Here is a 6018-nt window from a genome sequence, read left to right on the forward strand (position 1 = left end):
AACCAATGTGGTAGTGCTGGCTGTCTCTCTGCCTCTGTTTCTGAAAGCTAGAACTAGGGTGGGCAAGTGAGGCCTCTGGGATGCCTTATGTGAGGAGGTGCTTGCCTCAAGGTCATGCAAGTGTAGGGTTGGCACCAGAGAGTGAGTGCCACCTTAAATTTTGCCTCTCTCTAGTCTCTATCCTGGTATTCTCATAAAATGGGCATAATAACATATTTCTAGATTATTATGAAAATGCCAAGAAATCATGTGTCTACAATAGCCAGCACTCTTCCTGACTTCTCTTTCCATCTTGTCAGTAAAATCTATCAGGAATTTTGATTTTAGGATTCATGATGGCAAGAGATAGGTTTGGCTGAAAAAGCCTAAATGCATCCAGTAGAGTGACCAGGCTCAATTCAAACAGCAGTTAATTTAAGCAGTCTACATAAGCAAACCACATGCAATAGTGCCCTGATGGATGTTAACACAAATGTCCCATATTGTGGACTAGAGGAAGTTCCCTGTGTCCTGAGCATGTGCTTCTCTCTGTGATCTGATTTTGCTATTCACTCACTTTTGGCACATGTCCCACCTTGACCTACACCTGCTGCCATTCTCCACTGGGCTTTCTCCTGCTTCGACTCAGGTCCCTGGAGTGACCACACTCCTCCCTGTCTTTGACAGCATTTCATAGTTAAGACTTTAAATACGAATTATATGCATCACAATTTGAATTCTTGCTTCTAATCCTTCTGATGCCAAGAGTCTTGTGCATAATGCTGACATTTCGGAAAGTTCACTTTTCCAGAGAACTTTGTAAAGGGTCTGCCTCTCTCCCTGCACCATAGTGTATCAGGGCAGTAAGATATGCCATATAGTCTGTTTTACAAGGATACAGAGTAACAGTCTCTGATTAAGTGTAACAGAAAAATTCCCTCCTGCCAAAAAGAATCTATTGACTCTATCACAGTCCTGCATTGCCTTGCTGGCTGAATCCTGGACTATTGCCATGGAACAGGTTCACGCTCATCACATCTAAGTTATAGATATGCATGATTTATACCCTGAGTTCTAGATAATTGTCAGCTACTAGGAAATCTTTTTCTTTTGTACTTCTATGTCTATATTTTTGCATATTTCCTCAATTTCACCTCCTCCTACGCACTCTGTCAACTTTTCACGGCAGGAAATTTTAATAAGAGCCATTTTAAGTGGCCACTGTGTGCATGAAACTTGGCTGGGCCGGGGACATTGCAGGCATTACCTGTAGGCCGCGTACCACTCTGAAAGGCACCATTTGCAAACAAACACAAATAAGTTAATGAAGTTCAAATGTGGCTTTTGCCTGTGGCCAGCAAGTATTTGGTCATTCATGCATTTTGTGCTCCAAGCATGGCTCATTTTGGTCTCCCTGGCAGGGATGTTCTTCCCTTTCTCTGAAGCCTTCTTGACCATTTTAACTCACAATAGACGCTCTTGCTCCTGGACAATGTGGCATTTATCACAAGGATCACTTAGGTATCTTTCTGAGTGACAGTGTAGTATATGAACCGCTCCTTCGGCTGACAGTTTTCTGAGGATGCCATGTACATTGGACTTTGTGAATTATCCCAAATAATTTGAACTGTGTGCACACATTCCCAAGGACATGTATCCAAAAGATCGGAGGCGTGGAAAGTGTGGAAGCCAAGGAACTGGGGCCTCTTCCAAGGTGTGTAATGATTTATCTGTGCGGCCTTTGGGCCTCATCTCCCTCATAATAAAAACATGATGAAATATTTCTTTGAAGATTTAAACTATGTTAGTTATTTAGTTTTTCACTGGAGTAATCGTTTGGCTGCACATAGCCTCCACGATGTACATTCAAATTCGTATCCACTTAGGAAATTCAAAATCTACCAGAGCGGTGCAAAGGTTAACACTTGGAAATTCATTTACGAATGGAAAATTAATACAAAGCTGCCAATTGGATTGTTTTACACAGTCGTCCAATTTGATTCAGCGCCTATTACATGAGTACTTATCTCTGGACCTTGGAAGCCTAAGAAGGAAGAGCCACAGGCCCTGAACCAAGAACAGCCTGTGGGAGGGGAATGAGCTGGGAAAGCGTTTGCTTACAGGGTAAGAAAGGCTGAGAAGCTGGAGGGCAAATGATTGCTGGGTTTGGAGAGCCAGAAAAGGCCACACTCAGGATGAAAAAAATAGGAAGATTTTGGGGAGTTTGTGTGAGCAGGTCTGGATGTGGTTTATGGCTTAAAGAGCCTGGGCTTCAGGATGGAGCCCATGGAACCTTCCACCCAACAGTGTTAACTGGAAACCAACCCTAAAGATTGCAGAAGTACCTGTGATAGCTTACAGGGCCTGTTAGGGTCTAAACTGGGCCCCCCTCAAATTACTATGTTGAAGTCCTAACCTCAGAATGTGATTATATTTAGAAATAAGGTCTTTAAAGAAGTAACTGAGTTAAGATGAAGTCATATGGTGCACCCTAATCCAGTATGACTGCTGCCCTTATAATAAGAGATCAGGACACAGTCACATACAGAAGGGAAGCCTGCAAAGACGCAGGGAGAACACAGCCACAGCCGTCTGCAAGCCAGGGACAGAGGCCTAGGCAGGAACCAGTCCTGCCCACACCTTGATCTTGGACTTGTGGCCTCCAGAATTGTGAGACGTAAAGTTCCTGCTGTTAAAGCCACCCAGACTGTGATACTTTTTATGGAAGCTCTAGACAATTAACATAAGGCCTATGCCAGAAAACACTTCCCAGAGTCATCTCTGTAGTAAACTACAAATTCTGAGATGTTTTTATGTAGAACTTTTATAGATTAGTCCTAATTGTAAACAACTGCTTGGTTCATAACTGTTTTGTTCAGAAGGTTGGGTTTTTCTTCGATGTTACGATGATAGTTTTGCTATTAGATGTTATATTTAAGGCTTATGCTTTGATACTTTTTTTAAACACATAAATTCAGAAATGAGAAGGAGAAGATCTCTTCTTAGATCAGTAATGCCCTTTGTGGTTCTGACGAAGTATTGTGTATATATTCATAATGAGTTTTATAGTTAATGTTTGCAACATGGCCACCACGGATTTCAAGCAAGTCAAAAGAGAACACAAATTTCTTTTTAATTAATAGAACTAACCAGATCATCCCATGTCAACAGCTCTAGGAAACGGGTGGGTTTTAGTAGCAGGGAGATAATGTGCATTGGCAGAGATTTTGAAAAACATTATTTCTATAGTGGCCAAAACACGTGATTGAGTTGACTTATTCCAGAACATTTGTTATCTGGAAGAACATTCTTTGCCCTTTTATGTGCACAGGTAGTCAGACCCCTAGTTCCAAGTAACCTCAGAAATACATATTTGAGTTGCTGTTTGAGGTTGCTCTCCCCACCTATTTTTTAAAGTTGAAAGTATTTCTTTTTCTACAACTGCCACCAAAGTCAAACTATTGGAAGACAACAATAGAATGACAGATTGCTTGTTCCAAATAATTGGATCAACAGCATAGCAAGCAGTGGGTTACGACAAAAATATCCATCCAAGGGTGTCAAAACTTCAATAATTCACTGGACAGAGACACCGAGCTATTTCTTAAAGGGGTAAAAGCCTGCTTTAAAATCAGAATGAAATTCCCCACACTTTTCTGTATTAAAGAAAGAAAATCTAAACACAAGCAAATAATGAATACTGGCTAGAATGCCAGCATGTGATCTTGAAGGGAGAGGGTGGGTTTTGTCTCACACTGGACACAAAGAAGTGCCTGGATCGGGCGGAGAGCTAGAGCTGAGGTGAATGTTGGAATGGTTCTGCCCCAACTAGACCCTCACGGGGTAAATGTGATTAACAACAGAAATGGGCAATTCTGTCTGTCCCATGGCTAAGTGGGGGACCTGGCTGGGGATCTCTTGAAGATGTTTACACATGCCGTGGTACATCCTTAGGATTCAAAGTCTATGCCCGCGGTTTCTGGCCAGAGTCCAGGGTCAGGTAGTGATGGGGGTAAGGGCCTCATACCCTTTGATCAGAGACGGCTGTGCGGGGGAGGGCGGCTGGGGGCTCCAGCAATGGTTGAGTCTCACCCCACAGGGCGTGACTAATGAGAGGCAGGACTCAGCCCAATCCTCCCTTGATTTGGATGGAGGGAATTTGACACACTCACACCCCCCAGACCAGCCCAGGGCTCCTCTGATATTGGCAGGGGGTGAGCTTTATGACCCACAAGGCCTTTTTCACATCCAATGTCTGCATTAAAAGGCATAGCTTTCAGATTGGGTTAAGCTGACGATCTCCAAGGCTCTCCAGTGCAAATGCTTAGTGTGGTTTATTTTGTAAAAGTACATTTATTTCATTAATTTAAAATCAAAGTAAAATTGGCAAGAAAGACATGAATTTGTGGTCTCTATCGTTACTTGGCTGTGACATTTATGAGGCTTGGGGAAACTTGAAAACCCACCCACGGCTCCACCAAGCCCGTGGTAGTTTGGCAATGAGCTGGCCACACAAGGGCAACAGATTGTTTGGACAAGCTGGTAGTAGCTGATGGACTTGGAGATCCTGGCAATTCTCAGGGCATTCTAGAATAAAACAACAGAAGACAGAAGATCCAGTAGATAGATGCTCCTTCATCCTACCAGAATACTAACATAGACACTTAACGATGGGGTTTTAGCTTATGGTCGCCATCTGTAGGACCAGAGAACAAGCATCATTTCCTTTCTCTACATGCTGTTGGGCTATAATCAGTGACCACACCGGTTTGGCTGACACAGTGGAGCCTGGCCACTGCAGAGGGGCCCAGTTAGAGCCACAGCCGGAGAGGTAACTCCAGACAGCACATCAGGAAATGGACCTCCCTTCATTCTGGGACATGGGTTGAGCTGTTGGAAACCACAAGGAGTTCAGTGTGAAAGGATACAGCTCATTCTCTTCCCATATTAGCCTGAAACTTCTGGAATCAGATCCCATACCACTGTAAATGGTGTTACCCTCAAGTTCACCTTGCAAGAAAAAATGGTTCAGGTGGGAATTATCCCAGCTCTTCTGCATATTGGACAGAAGGTGGACCTTTGACAAGCCTAAGTTGTTGTCTTCAGTCTCAGAGCCATTCCATCAGGGACAGGTTGGCCTTGAACCTGGGCAAGTGAGACCATCTAAAATGCTCAGCAGCAAAGGGGAGGCTAGGTAACATGGCAGCAGGTCACTGGAACCTGTAAGTCCACGGGAAGGAGCACAGATTTTACCCTGTGGGTGACAGTGGACACCAGATGGATTTTACATCATTAAGAAATGGCTCTACCAAGCCAAATTAAATAAGCAAATTGATAAATTAATAAAAGAGATCCCCATTATATATGGATTCTGCAGTTGCAGAATTACCATGGTGTTTTTTTTACACCTTTCTCTAAATATATGAAATTTAACCACTTTATTTTTTTATTGAGATATAGTTGATATACAATATAACATTGTTTTCAGGTGTACAGCATAGTGATTCAGTAATTATATACAGTACTAAATGCTCACCACAAGTAGTTACAATCAGTCAACATACAAAGATATTACAACACTATTGACTATATTCCCTATACTGTACTTTCATCTTGTAACTAATTTAATTCATATTTGATATTTTGTTCTTCTTTATCCCCTTAACCTTTTTCCCCCACTATCTGAACCCCATCCCTTCTGAAAACCAATGTGTTCTTTGTTTATTAGTTTATTTCTGCTTTCTTTATCCACTTGTTTTGTTTTTCAGATTCCACATCTAAGTAAAATCATACGGTCTTTGTCTTTCTCTATCGGACTTAGTTCACTTAGCACAATACCCTTTAGGGCCATCCATGTTGTTGCAGATTACAAGATTGCATTCTTTTATAGTTGAGTTATATTCCATTGTATATATATATATAGCACATTTTCTTTACCCATTCACCTATTAATAGACACCTATTAGCTATTCAATCTTTATAGGCATATGTAACATAAAGATAGAGGCAGGGATGGGCTTGGAGAAGAGTCAGACACCC

This window comes from Manis javanica, chromosome 8 (genome assembly GCF_040802235.1).
Source record: "Manis javanica isolate MJ-LG chromosome 8, MJ_LKY, whole genome shotgun sequence".
NCBI lineage: Eukaryota > Metazoa > Chordata > Mammalia > Pholidota > Manidae > Manis > Manis javanica.